Below are 18,406 nucleotides of genomic sequence, written 5' to 3'. Positions count from 1 at the left end.
ATCAAACATCATGTGCCTGTCATTATTGTATATATCTCTGATATACACCACACTTGTTATCCCTCTTATATGTGACATCTAGTTACTGTCAAACACTTCGAACCGACAACGTAAACCACACATGATTGCTGGATAACTGTTAGAAGCTGCTGAAGGAAACTACCAAAATCTAGGCATCTGCCATTTTGGTTTAGTTTTGTTTTGTGAATTTTTGGTTTCAGAATGTGTTGTAACTTGATCGTAACATAAACATATGAGGTAATAAATCGAGTCCAAAGTGGTACACGCGCGTTTATGTAGCAATCCATCTTCCATCGATAAAATGTGATATCATCAGTTGTTATATGAAACATACTTTACATTAATCTTCTTAACATCTATTTTAGCATTTTCTAAAGTCAATTAATTATAGAATAAGAATACATTTATATGACTAAAGTTCCTGCAGATTTTCCTTTCATACAAATGGAAGCCACAATAAATCCGACTGACAACCAATAATAACAAAAATTCCATACATAGGTTATTTGTAGAATATGTAACGAGTTGGCTAAGAAAAGACATCATCATGTCCTTGGAACAACAAAAACTCCAGGGTTGTGTTAAAGATATGTTCACAAATGAGGACCTCAGAAGGGCTGATTGTCTGAAGGACGGAAATACTTGTATGAAGGGGTGGGAAATATAACCTTCTAACCAAATAGTATGTTCAACAAGGATTTGATAGCAAATCCTGGTGTGTAGACTGCAGAGACGATGAATGGATACAGCATGACGGACCAAAATGGCTACAAAAAATGCTTTGTTGGTTATAGTAGCCCACATAGCACTTCTTGTACTTATTTTTTGAGTTGATCAATTTATCAACTAGGGTTCTAAAAGTAGTGGTAATCAGCTATTGAGATCATTCAAATAACAATGTTGGGCAACTTCCGACATGTTCAGAGTGTTCTTAATAGAATAGGCGTACCAATCACCTCTCTTCCTTTTTAGGTATCTCTTACCCTATATAAACCCATTATAGAGTAATTGAGTTCAGATTATGATCACACTTACCAATATGTTAAAAATCCTCAAAGAACAAGCATTCAGATATTGTCATGATCTTCACAGTCGCAGACATCGCTCTTGGCTTGTCGCCTGTGTTGGGAACTAGTTGAACATCCAGGCTCCAGGAAGCAGATCAGTATGGCCAAATGGTCTGCGACTGGGTAAAATAAAGCATTGATTCTAATATTTAGCATGTTCAGGTGGTTAACAACATGATTAATGACAAGGAGCTTGATGCATTATATGAACATGCAAACCCACTCCAATTATAGAACTTTGCAATATATATTTGATAAATATGCCCAAAAGATAAGGGGGAAAAAGAACACCACACGAATCCTGGATGGATAATCAATGATGCTTCTTATAACGGTTGTCGGATTCTTGCATTCATAGGAACGACTGTTCGAATGTCCCAAAAACAAAAAGTGTTTACCTGTAAAAGAGTAAAACATCTATATGACTTGCCATGTTGCGTAACATAGTTTAAGAAGCTGCATTGCAGCATCAATAGAGCCGAGCCAGCTTGATACTTGCATAGTTATGCAACATATAAACTACTAACCCTTATAACCTTAGACTAAGCATCTTGACATAACTTCTGTATGTGAATCTTTCCCACATTTCCATCTATTGAGGTTACACGTCCATGATCTCACAAAACATAGAAGCCTTATCTAACAGTAAAATACTCGTGCATTTGCCAAATCAGATGACAAACACGGAAGCATTAAAGGGTAACATATAACAACTCAAATATATTTCAACGACAGAAAGTAAGTTTTGATAGAAGAATAAAAAAAATAACTAGTAGTTGGAAGCAGATGTTGGGCCACTAGACGAGGGTGCGTCAGAGTGAAGGTGCCAGACTGCCAGGTACCACAACAATCATGAAAAGATCAACTGACCCTCGAGTTGTAAGTATATGATCACGTAAAATGAACGTATGTCCGAAAAGTATTTAAGCCTACGGGGTCACACGTTCAACACGAATGTAACTATAATTAATTAATATATTAAATGTAATTTATTAATTAGTTTGATCACGAAATAATTAATTTAAATAAGTTAAAGGATTAATTGTATTTAAATTAATTAGAAGGAGGATTAAATGTGAAATTAGGAAATTAGTGTTGGATCCTAATTCCCTAAAGGGGGGCGGTTTTGAGAAGCCTTTTAGGGCTTTGATTAAACTTGGTCACCAAGTTATTAAACCTTAAATATATCCCTATATATTGAGGATTATAATCTAAAGGTTTGATATACCTTCACCTAAGAAAACCTTCTCTTTCTCTTTTCCCTTTTCCATTCGACCGAACCCTTTAAGGGTATTCGGTTTGTGTCTTTCGAATTCTCACATGGAACTAAATAATCAATTGCTAACTTTAATTGTGATTGGTTTGGAATCTTTAGTTCGGCAGAAACAAATTTATCTGTTTCCAACTTGTATTCAACAAATACCAAGGAGTTTTGGTGATTTAAGTGTTGGGGTTTCGAATTAAGGGAGATACACAACGGGTTTGTGAGTTCGTGATCAAGGTACTAGCATACATACATTATAACGTTGTGTGTGCGATCGGAGAGAGGTTTTATTTTAAACCTTATTATAAAGTTTCTTGCTTTATTCTCTTCAATTTAAGGTACACGTTTTATTTCTTGGTTAATTAATTCACTACATAGATTTATCTTCCGCTGCGTGCTTTGTGATTTGATTTGATAAATTGTTATATAACCCAACAGTGGTATCACGAGCCTACTATGTATGTTTTTTGATTACCAATAAATCAAAACTTGAAGGGGGGTTAAGGTTCTTGATTTTTATAAATTTCGAATATAGTTAAATTGATTTTGTAATTTAATTACATTATTTAAATAAGAAAAAGGTTTTATTTAAATATATATATATATATATATATATATATGGTTCGAATTTCCAGAAAATAAAAAAAAGTTTTTTTTAGGGTTCCTAATCCAAGTTTTGATTAATTGCATGCTTATGTGATAAATTGCATGTGATCATATGTGTACCTTTTATTTTTAATGGTTAAAAAGAAGTAAAAATCATGAATTTATCATGCAAATCATTCATGATTCTTACTTAGATATATTGATATGAAATCTTGATCATTAGGGTTAATTATGCTAGATAATTGGATAATTAATTGTGTGACTATGTGAATTTTTCGTGTAAATTTTCTGTTTTTCGACAATTTACTAAAAAATTCATATCTTTTAATCCGTAATGAGTTAGAGGTCATGCTTTGAACTGTAGATGCTCAACACATAGGGCTAAAACTTTGTAGTTCTGGTCGAAATCTGAATCGGACCAGAAACAGGTCTAAACAGGTCGTGAAGCTACTGGAATTTCCAGTGAGCAACTATGTGCTTATATGATACTTAATTATTTTGTATGTGTTTAAGGCTTACGCAATCAAGGCGACTTGATGTATGTGGTCCTCTTCTTTGAAGGGGGAGCCGATTTAGACATGAATAAACCATACTGACATGTTTAGGTGGCCTACCATAACTCGTTGCATACTTAATAGTTATAGTTTATAATTTTGCATATTTATCATGATATAAATTGTGATGTAAAATTGTTTTTGAGAAAATATAAACTTGACTAAGCAATATCGAAATAGAGATTTTTTAATAAAATTGGAGTCTTACAACCTTGAGATACACCGGCTCACCCATTTGAACAAACTCTAAGAGAGGTATAAGTCAGAGTGCGCTAGCCTTCTAAAAGGGCAGGTTTTTAATTGCGTTCATCGCAAACCTTTGCCCTTGCTTATCTTTGTGCGTTCAAATGGAGATACCGAGCTCTCTTGTGTTGTTAAGACTATAAAAATGATTTTATTAAATATTATGTTTAGAAGATATGCATGAATCTTCGAAACATAACTTTTTGATCACATATCAAATTGAATGACCCAATAAACTTAAGTCATTTGCCATCCAATTTGTCAAGGATACATGGGGTCGTTGTTTTACTCACTGGTACACAGTGGTGAAATGACGATTGCATGGCGAAACCCATTCATTGGTACACAGTGGTGGTCAATTTTGCGCGTTCTTAGTTGGACGACTTAAAGTGAGTTAAGCGGTGAGACCATGACCCGTGGCAAAAGATGGGACAAAACATGACTACAAAAGAACACTTGATGAATCGAGTGTCTTACGTAGGTCCCATACTTTCTAGGAATTGCACTTGTAATGCAATTATTGCTCGTCACTTACCTTTTGAGTGCAATTATTTCTAGCAGATCAACTGATGAAATGGTTGTATGTTAATTGGATCCTAGCCTTAATGAAATTAATTGTTTATTTTATAAACATTGGGTAATTAATTTCTTAAGGATTTATTATCAAAAATACCGATAATTGAACTTGAATCTGTTTTGTAAAAGGCAACAAATCCTTCACAAAACATACACCAATCGACTTTCAGGTCGATGCTAGAAAGAGAAACTTTCTGAAACCAATTTCAATGACTGTTTTGTCAATAGAGAATTGTTCTAAGAGTTGAAAAGAAAACCGATGTCATTGAAACTCAGATACCGCTATTCCTGATGCGAATGCCACTACTTTGCAGTTGGAAGCATAAAATACTCGGTACAATAGACATATTGAGGTTGCTTATTTGATGCTAGAAGCATGTCTCCTGAGCTTCAAAAAGCAATTCGGATTGCAAAATCCGTGTGATATGATCAAATAACTCAAGTCTATGTACGGAAAACAAGTTGAAGATGAAATTACTTGAGCTAATTGAGTCACTCTATAACTTGAACACGAGTATGGGAAACCGGTGAGTGCTCATGTACTTAAGATGAAGAGTCACTTTAAGCATTATGGAAAGGTTTAAACTATGCGTATCTTCTGCCGATTCTTATTGGCATAAGAGATAATTGCATATATGCATAACATAGTTGGACTTCATATCAAGTTGATTGAGTATGAAGAAAACCTTTCAAGAAATCTGAGATACCCCAAGATCTTATGATCAAGGGGGGAATGGTTTAGAAAGCAAAACAACCATAAAGCTAAAGGCAAGAACTTAGGTAAGAGAAAACAAAGTGTTTAGTCTCAAAACCTTAAAAGACCCTTTGGAAAAAGGAGCATACGGCTAAAGACCAATCTTGTCATCACTATGCTAAAGTGAGACACTGGAAGAGGAATTGTCCTAAGTATCTAGCTGAGTTGAACAAGAAGAAGAAGTAAGTTGGTTTAACCAGTTCTTCAAGTATCTTCTTAAGTGAATTATAAGTGTTGATGAGATTCAAATGATAATTCAATAGCAAAAGAGTCAAGTTAACTTGGACTTTATCTTTGACATGGTCATCTTATTTAATTTTTGTCAAGAAATGCATTTAAAGACTTCCATGTGAAGATATCTTACAAATCAAATGATGAATCATTTGATAAATGTGTGTCTTCGACATTATCATTAGCTAGAAACGCATTAAAAGTCTTCAATGTGAAGAGATCTTACAAATCAAATGATGAATCGTTTGATAAACGTGTGTCTTTCGAATTAGCAAGAAAAGCATTGAAAAACTTCAACGTGAAGGGATCTTACAATCAAATGATTAATCATTTGACAAATGCATGTCTTGTGTTTTCAGCAAGATGACAAGAATACCCTTTCCGCATAAAACCGGAGAGGGCCAAGGAACTACTTGGACTAATACATATCGATGTATGTAGCCCTTTTAGACATATGTCAAGGAAAAATGTTAGCTACTTCATAACTTTTACGGATGATTTCAGTCGTTATGGTTATGTTTACTTGCTTAAACATAAACATGAAGTCTTTGAAACATTCAAAGAGTTTAAAAATGAAGTAGAAAATCAACTCGGTAAAACCATCAAGATTCTTCGTTTGGATCGAGGTGGTGAATACTTAAGCCAAGAGTTTAAGGATTATCTTAAAGCATGTGGAATTGTCCAACAACTTACTCCTCCATATACTCCTCAGCATAATGGAGTATCTGAAAGGAGAAATCGAACCTTTCTAGACATGGCAAGATCAATGATGACCCGTACAACTCTCCCATTTTCGTTTTGGGATTATGCTCTAGAGACTGCTGTACGCATTCTCAATATGGTTCCAACCAAGAAGGTTAACAAGACACCGTACGAATTATGGCATGGAGATGTCCCTAATTTGTCTTACTTAAGAGTCTGGGGATGTGAGGCACTTGTGAAGCGCGATACGCCTGGCAAACTTGAACCCAGAACTACTAAGTGCATCTTTGTCGGATACCCTAAGGAAATGATGGGTTACGACTTCTATGATCCCGCCAAAAACACTGTTCGTGTTGCTCGATATGCTGAATTCTTTGAAAAGAAAATAGTTCAAGAGAACAATGGGAGGGTTGTAGAACTTGATGAGACTCAAGAGGAAGATGTGTCACCTTCTGAAGATACTAGCAATCATCAACTTAGGGGGAAAAATGTTCAAAGTGATGAACCTCAAGTCGATAATAATGAAGCAATTCCACTTCGTAGGTCCGAAAGGACAAGACGTCCTACTCAAAGACTATGTCTGATGGTAGAAGAAGACGTTGTTGGAGATCTCGATGAGCCTTTGAATTTCAAAGCTGCATTATCAGATCCGGAATCTGACAAATGGCTTGAAGCTACGAAGGTGGAAATGAAATCCATGAAAGACAATCAAGTCTGGAGTTTGGTTGATCTTCCACAAAATACTCAAACTGTTGGGTGTAAGTGGATCTTCAAAAAGAAGACGGACATGGATGGAAATGTACACACCTATAAAGCTCGTCTCGTAGCGAAAGGTTATACTCAACGTTTCGGTGTTGATTATGATAAGACCTTTTCTCCAATTGTGGACATTAGAGCTATTAGGATTCTCTTAGCTATAGCAGCGTACTATGACTTTGAGATATGGCAAATGGATGTTAAGACTGCCTTCTTAAATGGTTACTTGGATGAAGAAGTCTATATGGATCAACCGGAAGGTTTTATTGATCCAAAACATCCCAACAAAGTATGCAAGCTTCAAAGGTCCATTTATGGACTAAAGCAAGCATCAAGAAGTTGGAATAAACGGTTTGATGAAGAAATCAAAAAGTTTGGTTTTGTTCAAAATCCCGATGAGCCATGTGTATATCGCAAAGCTAGTGGGAGTAATGTTACTTTCCTTGTCTTGTATGTCAATGACATATTGATCATAGGAAAACACATTTCCAATGTTGCAAGATGTTAAATCCCATCTTGGAAAGTGTTTTACCATGAAAGATTTAGGAGAAGCGACATTTATTCTTGGAATCAAGATTTACCGAGATAGATCAAAGCGGTTGTTTAGATTAAGTCAAAGTGCTTATATTGATAAGAATCTTGAAGCATTCTAAGTGTGGGTTTACACTCATGCAGGGACTTAACTTATCTAGCAAGAACAGTGCTTCTACACCTAATGAGGTGGAGCGTATGCAAAAAATCCCTTATGCTTTGGGATCTATTATGTATGCGATAAGATGCACTAGACCTGATATTGCGTTCGCGCAAAATATAGTTAGCCACTATCAGCAAAATTCTGTAGAGGATCATTGAATTGCTATAAAGAATATTCTTAAGTACATGTGTGCTACTAAAGAATTATTCTTGGTGTATGGTTGAAATCCTGATCAAAAATTCAAATGGTAATAGAATTTGTGATGTTGGACTTCAGACTGATAAATATTATTCAAAATATCAGTCGGGATACGTCTTCATTATTTAAATGAAGGCACGGTGGAATGCTATGAGCTAAAAACCACAGTTGCCGTGTCTACAACAGAATCTGAGTACATTGCCGCCTCAGAAGCTACAATGGAAGCAGTCTGGATAAGGAAGTTCATTAGCGGGCTAAACGTGATCCCCTCAAATGACTTACCCAATGATATGTACTGTGATAATACTGGTACATTAATCATTGCCAACGAACCCGGAGTTCAGAAAGGTGTCAGACATTATGCTAGACGATATCACTATGTTCGTGAGCAGATCGAACTAGGGGAGATCAATTTACTCAAAGTTCACACAGATTTTAACTTAGCTGATCCTTTCACAAAAGCTTTGTCTAGGCCCAAGCTTGAAAGGCATGCCGAGGGCATAGGACTTAAATTAGCTAGTTATTTCATGTAAATCTGTTGTTTCAGTATTTGGATAAGGGATATTAAACAATTTATATTTTTCATAATGAAATAAAGTACTTGATATGTTTGATTTCATTTAATATTAAATTGTGTCCTATATTTGCATGTTTAATCCTTGAATATTTTGTTAAATATAAAATATTTTACTAAATATTCTAAATTGTCCATTGTCGGTTAATTATATGGGAATATAATTAAACTAAGACAAATGTGAGTGATTGGTTATATTCTTGGAATATGTAATGGATAGTTCCCACCAAACTCACATGATATTCATAGCGGATGCATATCGGACTACCCCACTAACGAATTATCACTTTATGGATCGACGTCATTAAGTGAAATTCGTAAATGGTTACTTTTATTGATCCTTTGACTTGAGATGCAAGTAGGTCAGCATGTATGAATCGCACTTACTAGATGTAGTTCTAACTCACCTGAATAAGGGGGTACAAAAAAAGGGCTATTTTCAGAAAGCGTCGTGAAGTATGATGACTGACACGAGTAGTCAATATGGGATTTGTTCCTTCAATTTAAAAGTTGAAGCATGATACCATTGGCGCCCTCATTTGACTAATTAAGATGTTTGCATGGCCGTGCCCAAATAGATCCAGATTGTTCTCGATTATATTTGGTAATCATTAATTAGTTATTGAATGAGAAACATAATCGCTAAATTATGAAATGACCTTGATCCATATTCATATTTAACAAGGTATTTGAACAAAGGGATAATAAATGTCTTAACCGTTTAAATATACTTTAAGAAACTATACTTAAATTTTTTCGGGAGCATTGGCGTGTTGCTAGACGTTAACCAATGTTATTACCTTTATTCATTACGAGCTCAAGTGGGAGCTGTAGGTATATGATCACGTAAAATGAACGTATGTCCGAAAAGTATTTAAGCCTACGGGGTCACACGTTCTACAAGAATGTAACTATAATTAATTAATATATTAAATGTAATTTATTAATTAGTTTGATCACGAAATAATTAATTTAAATAAGTTAAAGGATTAATTGTATTTAAATTAATTAGAAGGAGGATTAAATGTGAAATTAGAAAATTAGTGTTGGACCCTAATTCCCTAAAGGGGGGCGGTTTTGAGAAGCCTTTTAGGGCTTTGATTAAACTTGGTCACCAAGTTATTAAACCCTAAATATATCCCTATATATTAAGGATTATAATGTAAGGGTTTGATATACCTTAACCTAAGAAAACCTTCTCTTTCTCTTTTCCCTTTTCCATTCGACCGAACCCTTCCTTTTCCATTCGACCGAACCCTTTAAGGGTATTCGGTTTGTGTCTTTCGAATTCTCACATGGAACTAAATAATCAATTGCTAACTTTAATTGTGATTGGTTTGGAATCTTTAGTTCGGCAGAAACAAATTTATTTGTTTCCAACTTGTATTCAACAAATACCAAGGAGTTTTGGTGATTGAAGTGTTGGGGTTTCGAATTAAGGGAGATACACAACGGGTTTGTGAGTTCGTGATCAAGGTACTAGCATACATACATTATAACGTTGTGTGTGCGATCGTAGAGAGGTTTTATTTTAAACCTTATTATAAAGTTTCTTGCTTTATTCTCTTCAATTTAAGGTACACGTTTTCTTTCTTGGTTAATTAATTAACTACATAGATTTATCTTCCGCTGCGTGCTTTGTGATTTGATTTGATAAATTGTTATATAACCCAACACGAGTGATATGAGATATATACAGAGCAATACAATGTATGAAGTCTATATATAGTGAGGTGGGAGTCACCTATAAAAGATATTGCAGATTCAAGACTTATGGTTATAGCACTATTTCAATTTTCAATGTACAGCACATGTAAAGTTGCAGTTTTGTTGGTCTCTCACAAGAACCGGCCAAGTGATGTAAAACCGAGGTAGAAAGCACTAATATGAGTTTGATGGTGTCAGAGTTACCTTGGGGTAAAGTTTCAACTTCTCATTAAGGACCGGCCCATTTCCCTTCAAAGTGATAAGTAATCAGTTTAGTGCAAGCTGGGTGCAAAGTCGGTTTGTGTAATTGGTCAACATAGTCCAGAACCCAAGCTAATTTTGTACAAATGTTCCATTCACTCCATGCAAATCTTTTAACCCTTACACGTTCTCCCTTAAAATGGATGTTTTCCATTCACTAAAATATTTCTTAAGGACTAGCTTTTGTTTCTCCTTTTCACCGACTTTTTCAAAAGCACGAGCAACTTTCCGTGCAGTGTCCTCATCTGGTTTTACTCCCAGTTCCTCCATGTCTGCAAAAACCTGATTATTTAAAAGGTCGTTATAGTTTACTATCATCTACACAGAATACTTTTATAAAAAAATAGATGGCAAGATGGATGGTCTAATGAGTTCAGGTTAAAACCAATCATCTTTACTACAGTTCAAAGTAGAGACGAGTTGGATTGAAACACCCAAGAACACTTTTCGTTCCATGTCTTTCAAAGAATCATAATAATCTGAAATTAATCAAAGAAAATAATTTGGAGATCGTATCCACTATAAGTAGACTTTGGGCAGCTTTCATCCCATTTGACAAGTTCTGTTTCTAGCTAAATTCTTTAATTTGACCCTCATGAGATAAATACCCAATCCATACTGACCCATTCTTAAGTAAATGGATCAAAGTAGCTATAGTTGCAAGAAAGATAATTCTGAAGGTACCTCTATAATATTTTCAGGCATGTTATGATGAGCATAAATGGATATCATCCTTGAAAACAAGCTTCTTGAAATGGATCTTTCATGCGTATGCAAAATCATGTTCCAAAATGATTGTGCTTCATCTACCCTTTGGTCCATATCAAATGCAAGTAAGAGAGTGTCAAATGATCCCATTGTCATCCCTTAGCCTTTACCAAACATCCATTTGGCCACCTGTGTAACATCGATAGATAGTTAACTACATGGCCACGGCACCATATTATTCATTGATTATTATAATTCATTCACGTATAATATGTGGCTGACAATAATGTGCTCTATAAGGGGCTCAGTAGCATTCAATCTAAGTATTGTAAATTTGTAATGAAATCGAGCCCAAAATTTATTATGAAATGCTGTAGTTGACTAGTTGTATGTAGCTGATGGTGCTTTTTTTGGGTGAAAACTTATACAGATGTCACTTCAACAAATGTACCACCGGATACATACAATAGCAATACTTGAAAGTTGAATACATACAATAGAAGTGTTATAAATAAGATAATTAAAAAATATATTTTGCACTACAGTTGAATATTTTTTCATACTTGAATCACTCGTTTCCATTGTTTGATTTGTTTCCGCTGCTTTAGGATATCAAGAGCCATGGCTACCGCTATGACTGGAAATTCCGACTCCCATGCAGTCCACTTATCTAATTCTCCATACACAACCTCTTTCTCATTTGGCAATCCACAAACCTGCAAGTTAGCAATTTCAAGCAAAGTAAAATTTGTATTTGATAATACTCTCTTGTTCCACTAAACTTGTCCACTTTTAAAATTTCAATGTCAAATTTAACTCACTTTGACCATAAATATTTTTATTTGTGTTATATTAACCGTTTATGAAAGTTATACCAATAAAAAACACATTTAAAACACAATCAATTCATATAACTTTCATCAAATATTATATAACATAGATAAAAATATTTATATTTTGACTTTGAAAATTTAATAGATAAGTTGAAAAGAAAAAGGAAATATTAGTTATAAATGATTAAAAATCATTCTAATATCATTTTAATCCAACTAAAGAAACCCCTAATTTGTTTCGAGGAAATTAAGGGGTGCACTTACGATTTGACCTAGATTAAGTGCCTTTTGGCCAGATCCAGCAGAATCTCTCTTAGTCCATAAGTGATGTTCAGTCTTGCTTGACTTTTTAGCAATTTTCCTGCAATAATTGACTTTAGATTTACGACAAAAAAAAAAAAAAAGGCTTTATAACAGCAAGCTAAGGTAAGATCTATCTGGCACAAAGGGGCCTTTTAAATTTTCATTATGTCTGGTATTAAATTAAATTATTTCATTTTAACAACCATGCAATCGACATCGTCTCTTTTGGTGGTTTCTTTTAAAATGCCTAATACGTAGTACTACAATGTACACTTTTTTTTCTTTCAGTGGTAGGTCAGAGATAACTAGTCGGGGTAATTTACCAAACACAAAGCATTATGCATATATTAATGATAGGAATCGAGTGATCCAACAATGATAACAACAATCAACAATAACAATAATAATAATAGAAGATGATAAAAGGAAAAAGATAGAGAGAATAATTGAGTATTGTATAATCTGTGTTTCTATACAATAGGGTTTCACCCTTTATACAGTGCATACAAAACTTATAGAATAAGCTAAGGGTATAATGGTAATTGCATAATATATATTTGTAGATAACACTCCCTTCAAATATATATTAGCACATATTATACACTAGTTGTTTTGTTGCCTCATTAAAAACCTTACTAAGGAAACCTAGTGGGATAAAACTTAGTTAAGGGAAAAAAAGTGCAACGTGTATAATGCTCCCCCTCAATTCAGCAAAGGTCTTCGAATCTTCGAAGCCCGATCATGTGTGACAACTGCTTGAAACTGCTTGTAGCTATTGACTTTGTTAATAGCCAGTCAGGTTCTCACTTGACTTGATAAGTTGTATATTTGTCCCTCATTTGATGTAGCTTGCTAGATTTTGTTCTTTCTCCTTTGATGTAGCTTTCTCTAATATGATTCGTGCTACCAGCAACGTTGTCTTCATAAATGGTCTTCGGGGTCTTCTTGATTGATTCAATTTCGCATGTATCGAATATGTGATTTATCATCAAACACTTATCGAATATGTGTTATATTAGATTACTTGGGACTTGTTATTTTGATAGAGTAGACCTAAGTCTTGTGTCCCATAATAATATAAAAGCTTTATATTGATCACATGCACCTCTTTCATGTTTCAACTCACGCTCAAAACAGTCATACTACTGTCAGTTTAGAAGACAGGTTCGAACTGGATCAAAGTATGAATCTATGCACTTCCAACACATGTTATATAATTGTCATTTTCTACATTCCCGTATAAATATGTAGTAATGACATCAAGTAGTTTCATATGAAGTCCTTCGGATATTGTAAGGCCGATTAAAATCTATTTATTGTTGCATATATTACGGGAGAATATGTTTCCTCATTACCCGGGATTTGAGAGAAACTTTATGCAACTAATCGTGCCTTATATAATCTCAATCTTTTTATTTCGATCACCCATTTATAACCTATTGGTTCGATGTCTATGGGTGTGCGGCCTTTAGGTCCGAAAGATACTTCGCTTTTGAGCGAATTTTATGGCTTATTGCCATTTTGGGCCAATCTTCTCTGTGCATGCATATATCCAGAGTTTTATATACTTATTTATTACATTTGTTGCTATAACATATGAAAAAATATATTGTCAACATGCATGTGTTGTCTGGTTCCAAAGTGTGCTAATATGTAATAAGATCTCATTTTACATTTTGGAAATAAATAAAATACACGTGAAAAATACATTCTCACCTTTACTTTACAAGTTATTTACTTATTGCATTGTATTTACTTATTTACACTTGTCACCTTAATAAGTAAACCTTCCAGATTAACCTGGTATACTGCTCACTGTAACTGGTCTCGTCCAGATTCAGTGAACGTATTGCAAAGAAACTTCACTATCGACAAAGAGGTGTCTCCAGTAGAGTACCATCTATTGAGTTGGGACTTACAACAATTGTCACTAAAATAAAGAGTTCTAATTGTTATAAAAGAATATGAAAACAATCTTAATTGTTATCTAATTATCATAAGACATTGATTGAAAATAAACATATTCATGTTATGGGTCACATCATGATCAAATACATATACTTGAATGTCAAATATAAAATCACAAGTATGTTTATATTTTACGAGTAATTCTTAATTTATTTGATAATAATATGACATTATGAGTACATTTGGTTTCAAAAAATTATATAATAGAGAAATTATTGTAGCACATGCCTGGTGGAATGACTACTACAAACAATTTTATCAATATGGCTCAGCTAATAATGACAGTGACGAACCTATGATTATTGTACTACAACTTGCAAAGTATAACACTTAGAACCAATTTTTTTTCAAAATTATAAGCTTTTATGAATTAAATGTATTAAGATCTAATATTGATAATATCATAAACCCCATGTCCAGTGTCGGACAAAGGTCTAAAATCTAGTGTATATATAGATATATAATATATATATATAGTAAAAAGATATTATGAGAACTACATTTTTGTCGAGAACTGCGAGAACCATTTATCATCAAGGGTATTATTGTAGTTTTATATTTTATGCTTTTTGATTAATAAATTTATTAAATTAAATCCATATTTCTCTCATAATGTAATAGACTAAAACAAGCGGTTATCATTTTTTTAAAATAACGAACATCATGGTCATCCTTAGTCATTATCTACTTTTGTATTTAATTAAGAAATAATGGAGAAAATCATGTTTAATCTTAAATCCATATTAACATATACTCGGAATCATATTCTTCAATTTTCAATAGTATTTGCTTACTTTGTTGGTCTTTTCAAAATTAATTATTTCGCCATTTATTTCATTTATTAGTTAATGAGCATGTATCTTTACGATCATCCCATGTTGTGTTTAATCTTTTATATTTTGAGCGTTGATGATTCACATGTAAACAAAGCGCCTACACATATTAATTTGCATACATATGCATAAAAAGATGTGCACTTGTGTACACCCATGCATAAAATATATGCACCTGTGTACACCTATGCATACAAATATGTATACATGTGTACACCTATGCATGCAAATATGTAGACGTATGTACACTTGTGTCCATCCATGCATACAAATATGTATATTTGTGTACACCTATGCATACAAATATGTAGACCCTAAAAAGATTAAGATTTCACGAGTTTAAGTCTATTTTGTCTTTGTATCTATTTACACTTATGCATATACAATTTCATGTGATAAAATATATATTTACGTGTGTACGCAATTCATATATAATTGTTATAAAAATACATGTGTTCGCAGAATAGCAAAAGTTAATGTATGAAATGGTTATGGGTGATAAAAACGTCATTCGCTAATTTTAAATAAATTGTATAGGTTTAATTTAAAAAGACTAGTAGTTGGCTGATGAATGTATGGGTTTAATTTTAAATAGAGAAATTATCACAAATCGTCCCTGTGGTTTGCTCGATTCGCATTTTCGTCCCTGTACTTTTTTTTTATCACTAAGTGTCCCTAGGCTTTTCCAATTCATTGCCAAACATCCCTACTACAAACGTCCGTCCCTTTTTAGCCGTTAAGTCCCTCACGTGCTTGCCACGTGAGGGTAAAATTGTCCACCTACATTAAAAACAAACCACAGGGACTATTTGTGATAATGATATAAAATACCCTTCTTCCTCCTCTTTCTTCTCCCTTTTTTCAACCACCACCATCACCATCACCATTCTTTCTTTTCTTCCAAATACGATAACAAATCCACCAGTTATATCATACAGATATACATATATTTCTTATAAAGCGATTCATCACTAATGAATAAATGATTAAATGAATACACATACATATTTGGAAACACAAGTTACACTTTACAGTGGTGTAATAATTGATTATATGAGGCTCAAGCAGGTATATTGTATGCACCATTACGTGAGAACTATAAAAGAAATAAAACACTAAACCTACCTAAGGATAAAAAGTATGATCCATAATTCGATCAATTACCTAACGTTTCCAATTATATAAACTCAAATACTAATTTATACGAGTATACAACTGACTCGTTTTGTTTTGAAAGAAAAAAACGGACCCATAAACGACCCACAAGTGAAAATTAAACTAACACACCATGCTATATCGAGCCAAAACCCGGCAAGTCAATCTGCCGACGTATGTATCTATCCTGGTTACCGTATTTTCCCGACGAGTAAAACATATTCCCATGTAAAGGAATAAAGGGGTTGTTTAATAAGGTATATGGGAATGGGTTATGAATCGGGTCGGGTATCTTGCACCACCGGAAAAGTCGCCGGAAACTGAGATCCACCACCGCACTTCATCATCTTCACCGTATATATATACATCTCAGATCCAAAATAAAAGAAGAAGAAAAACAAGATGACGATGATGATTAAAGCTCTAATCAACAGATGAAGAAAAATAAGCAATACAAAAACACAAATCTATGTGTTGAGAAAAAGAACATAAAAACAAAAACGGCGATATTGATGGTGATTAAAGCTTTAGAATAGTAGTATGGTAGTATGGATAGAAATAGATATTTAGATTGAATGGGATAGGGTTATGTGAATTTAAAAAGTAATGTAGGGAAGAAAATAGAAATCATTTATTTATAAAGAATGTATTTAATTTTTATAAAGAATGTAACCTATCAAGAAATAGTCCATGTGATTTGTTTTTAGTGTAGGTGGACGATTTTACCCTCACGTGGCAAGCACGTGAGGGGCATAACGGCTAAAAAGGGACGGACGTTTGTAGTAGGGACGTCTGGCAATGAATTGGAAAAGCTCAGGGACACTTAGTGATAAAAAAAAAGTACAGGGATGAAAATGCGAATCGAGCAAACCACAGGGACGATTTGTGATAATTTCTCTTTTAAATAAATTGTATGGGTTTAATTTATATCGTAATCATAATAAGTAAATATAATTATATTGAATCCTTAAAAAGTCAAAGGATTCATAACTCCATAAATATATGCGTTTTTGTCTCCTTGTTTAAATCTTAATTCCCCTTTTGCCCCTCTTTAATTATTAAATTAATCATTAATCATATAATAATTAGTTAAAATATTGCCTATTTATAGCCATTGATCAACATCATCAATGGTTCTAAATAGTTATCGCAGTTCTCGACAAAAAATTAGTTCTCGTAATAACCTAACACTATATATATATATATATATATGGGTGGGTTATTTATAATACATGTACTTTTTATAGTACATGTTACACATGTGTAACTTAACTTACACACTTCTTCTTCCTTCTTCCTTCCATTTCCGATCACCACCATGATCCTCCGGCGATAGCGACCATCTCCGGCGAGAGTTACACATGTGTAACTACAACTTACACATGTGTTAGTTAACTTTCCGGCGAGAATTAGGTTCGTTTTCGGGTGGATACGGTACGGGCCAGAGGCTCTCATCCGTTCTAAACTTAACCGTCAAGGGACGCATATGGGAGTCGTATGGATTTGATGGGCGGCGATCCAAGAGATGGTGGCGGTGTGCTACGGTACGGGCTCCGCCCTTGCTGCCGGCGCCGGCGCCGTCGCTGGGTAGTCGGAGATGATGGTGGTTGGTGGTGATTGTCTCGCGAAGGAAAAAACCTAGAAATTTTAAACCCTAAAATGCTAAAAAAAAGTTGTACTTACACATGTGTAACTCTCGCCAGAGATGGTCGCCGTCGCCGGAGGATCATGGTGGTGGTCGGAGATGATCATGGTGGTGGTGGTGGTGGTGTTCGGATATAGAAGGAAGAAGGAAGAAGAAGAAGGAAATACGTTGTACTTTTTGTATTTTTTCAAACCCTTGTACTAAAAATAACTTTCCTATATATATATATATATATATATATAAATTGTATTTAATCCGGGTAGTTCAGGATAAGAATTAAGCTGCAAAAAATATATATATAAAAACAGAGAAGAGAGGGTTGTGATTGACCTGAATACCTGATGATGATGATTTGTTAGCTTAAGAGGTGAAAATGGGAAATATAATATTTGATTAGTTGTCATCAGCTTTCAATATCATTACCCTTATAATAATGAAAAGTTATTCAACAATTATAATTGATTATTATTATTTTTTGTAATCGTATATAAATGAATTTAGGAAGAAAGTCAAGAAACTAGTTATAATACCCGTACGTTGTCGCGGGATACACATTTATACGAAAAAAGAAAAATTGTAACCATGTGAAAGTTATTTAATGAAAACATGAGAACTCAAAAATTCAGTGGCAAGAAAATAAAAACGAAAACTTTGATGTGGGGCAAATGTAAAACTCTATGTATATAAAAAGAGAATAAAAATAGTCAAAACCAAATATTTAAAAGTAAAATCGTAATCAGGTGAAAGTTATTT

At 33.9% G+C, this 18,406-nt stretch overlaps 1 pseudogene; it reads right to left on the bottom strand.

Moving 5' to 3' along the window:
- Window positions 1–9,978: 9,978 nt before the first annotated feature.
- On the bottom strand, window positions 9,979–12,269 carry LOC122610476 (annotated as a pseudogene).
- Window positions 12,270–18,406: the final 6,137 nt, after the last annotated feature.

Source organism: Erigeron canadensis, chromosome 8, assembly GCF_010389155.1.
Source record: "Erigeron canadensis isolate Cc75 chromosome 8, C_canadensis_v1, whole genome shotgun sequence".
Lineage (NCBI taxonomy): Eukaryota > Viridiplantae > Streptophyta > Magnoliopsida > Asterales > Asteraceae > Erigeron > Erigeron canadensis.
The sequence above is the reverse complement of the archived record's forward strand: the minus strand, read 5'-3'. Positions and strand labels throughout refer to the sequence as shown.